Source organism: Macadamia integrifolia, chromosome 13 (genome assembly GCF_013358625.1).
Source record: "Macadamia integrifolia cultivar HAES 741 chromosome 13, SCU_Mint_v3, whole genome shotgun sequence".
Classification (NCBI taxonomy): Eukaryota; Viridiplantae; Streptophyta; class Magnoliopsida; order Proteales; family Proteaceae; genus Macadamia; species Macadamia integrifolia.
In genome coordinates this window covers 6,009,572-6,012,796 of record NC_056569.1, presented here as the reverse complement: position 1 = coordinate 6,012,796, position 3,225 = coordinate 6,009,572, and the positions used below count along the sequence as shown (strand labels likewise).

Sequence of the window (3,225 nt, the reverse complement as noted above, 5' to 3'; positions counted from 1 at the left end):
ATCGTTTGGTTGCCTTGAGGTAGGGGTGTCAATCGGTCGGTCCGGCTCGGTTTCGGTCCAGGTTGAGTCGATTTTGGTGTGGGAAAGCTGAAACCGAAACCGAACCAATTAGGAAATTCTGATTTCGGTTTGGTTTTGGTTTCGGTGCGGTTTGGTTTCGATTTGTCTTCGGTTTCTTAAATCGATTTGTAACTGGGTTGGTTTTGGTTTTTGGTCCAGTTTGGATTCGAATTTTCAAACAAATGTATACAAAACTATGCAAATTTTGATTTCTTTAATGAATGTTGTAGTGTTTCGGTTTCTTACCGGTTTGGTTTCAGTTTCGGTCTGGGTTTTGAGCCGGTTTCGATTTGGTTTCGGGTTCATCCAATTTTTGGTGTGGTTCGATTTGGTTTTGGGGTTGCAATACTCCAAACCGAACCAAACCAATAAGGCTTCGGTTTAGTTCGGTTCGGTCCGTGTTGTTATCGATATGGTCCGATCGGTTTTACCGGTTCGATTTAGGAATTGACATCCCTACCTTGGGGCTAGTATATGTTTCTCGTGGGTTGAGATATTGGCTTCCATAGAGAACTTCTTTCCGCTTTCTCCTTTTAATTTAGGTGGTAAAAAGGCTGCTCAAATCTGAGTTTAAGTGTTGAGGTAAACTCAGATTTGGAACACATCCTTTGTAATATAGTCATTCATGGGAAGTAAGATGCTCACTTATGAGGGTCAATCTAGTGAAACCAAACAGCTCTAAAAATTAAGAATTATCATTCTAAAGAATGTCATCCCAAAAATTTACCGAACCAAACACCCCCTTAGCCTTCACATGGACTTGCATTGACTTGTAAAGGTCTCCATTTTCCTACTGGAATTTTTAAATAAAGGGAAAAGGCTGCGCAAACTGTTGGGTGCCCAACAAGTGCCTCACTCTTCTTTCTCTTTCATCTTTAGAAAATAACCCTCATGTCCTTTTTGCGACCCAGAGTTAGATCCTCTGCCATTCCTAATTGTGTAATATTTTATAAAAAAAAATTAATTATATAATTCTCCTACCGTTCTTTATGTAACACTTGTACATTTTTCTTTTTTTTTTTAAATGAATGATTGTAGAACTTTAAGGAATTTGAAGGCTTAAAATGGATTTGAATTCAAGAAACCTCTACAACCACTGGATTTGGAAAATGTACAAGTATAGCAGCACAAAGAGAATTGTCCTCCTCTTTCCCTCCCATTGGTTAGTTTCAAGAAAGCTAACACATGCCAAACTTCTTGAAGATGAAAGTTGTCCACCTGGTGACTGCCCATAGTTTTAGGAATTGATATTGCATTGGCTGTATCATATAGGTATAACCAACACCAATATTAATATCTAGCTATTGGTGATACAGTACAAAGAAAGGACTGTAACATGATCAAAATATGATATGGTATCAATATCTTTGAGGACAAAAACATTCGATTGACACAGAACATTATGTAGTCGATATAGACCATCACATATCGACCACGATATTAGTTTCACACTGATCGATACCTATTAATCTACCACGCAATAAAATTATGATCACTCCCGAGTTTTGATTCCTGATTCTCCTATCCTAAGTCGTGATGCTACTATCTTAAAGGAGTTTTCCTAGCATAACCCGTTATAGGATGGAAGTTTCATCTTTCATGTGTAAGTATATAATCAACTCTGAAAATGCACTACCATCACAAAAATTTTGGATGGGGCTCCTCCCCAACAAAGACCCCAAGCCAGAAATTTTAGGATCGAGTTCATCTCCAAGACTTAGGCTTCCAACAACCCTCCAACGACCATCTAAGGCTAGAAGGGTTGGAACACACATTTGAACACCTGTCAACAATCAACGGATACATGTCCAAACCTTTTCAATCCTTCCATGAATTGTGAGAGGGATGGGTATATACATCTCTGATCATAGATTTGGAATTTATTAAATAAAGAAAGAGAATGAATTCTAAATCCACTAATTAAGGACGTACAAGATTATTTTTATACACGAATCTGATCTCATCTCGATGAATCGTCCGTGTTGGGGAGGATCTTTTTCCAAAAAATCATCCTCGATCCCCAATTGTCTTTTAATTTTGTCCATTTCTTTTTATTTTCATTAAATTAGGCGCCACCACTTGGATAGATTGACTCAAAACAGAAAAAGTGTGCGCTTTAGACTAAACCGAATCAATCCAAGTTGGTCCACTGTTGTGTGGACCTCTGATGCCCATTGTTGGGTCTTGTCTGACCCTCAAGCATGATAAACCAGCTAACCAGGGTACGAGGGAGGGTGAGGGACCACCTTCTTCTTCTTCTTTTTCCAGCCTATCGCGAATCGCAACTCTGAACTCTTGAGGTTCCAATTAACGGTGGGTAGTTAATCCACCACATACACCGCAAGGACGGAGATGGCGCCAAGCTTTACGGAATTAACGAACAAAATCACCGGAAGTTTCGTAATAAATGATAGATTAAGTTAGTTAATAGGGGTATTATCTCTCAATGACGAAGCCTTTGATTCCACCACTGAGCCTCATCGGAGTTAATCTCAACTCGGTCATAAGCTGAAAGTATCGGTTTCTGTTGGAAGAATCGATCTCATCCTTGATCTCTTCCACCTCACACTCTTCTTCGTCCTCCGACGAATCTTTCTCCCTCCTTTTATCTTCTCCTTTTCCCATCGTCGCCGCCGCCGGCCACCAAGAACCAAAGAAATTAAATCTCAAAAATTCAGATTTGACTCGGTCTGATCTTCACAGAGTCATAGTTCCTGCGAATAATAAAAAAAAAAAAAAGGGCAATCTGCATTTGTGGAAAAAAGAAACGAAATCTTGTAATTAAATATCAAAACGCTTTCATAACGAACCAATCGATCTTCTCCCCAGCAACAAATCAATCAATATCGACGAATCGAATTCCTGGTTGGAATTCAAAACCCCTCAACAAAGATGAAATCACGAGCATTTGTTTCTGGAAAAGTGGAACTTTTCAAATTTGGATCTTTTTCAGTTCACGAAAAAGGAGTTTCCCGGTTTCCCCCGGCCGTGGTTGGGACTTTCATTCACGAGAGGGTAGACATAAGATAGGGTAGAAAGAGATAGAAAGGCCAGTTCACTGAGGGTCTGAAGGCTTCGCAGGGTGGCTTTCGCGATCAAATGCTTCCGCGTGGGACAGAGAAGGCAGGGTCGGTGAGGATGCACAAAAGATTGTGCTGGCTCGAG

The 3,225-nt window shown here is 40.0% G+C and overlaps 1 long non-coding RNA gene across 1 annotated transcript; it reads right to left on the bottom strand.

Annotated features, from left to right (window-relative positions):
- Positions 1-2,114: 2,114 nt before the first annotated feature.
- Positions 2,115-3,225, bottom strand: LOC122060173. The gene is made up of 2 exons (XR_006134267.1): positions 2,871-3,225; positions 2,115-2,774 (listed from the first exon to the last, which is right to left on the bottom strand). It is a non-coding gene; the product is annotated as an uncharacterized LOC122060173 (long non-coding RNA).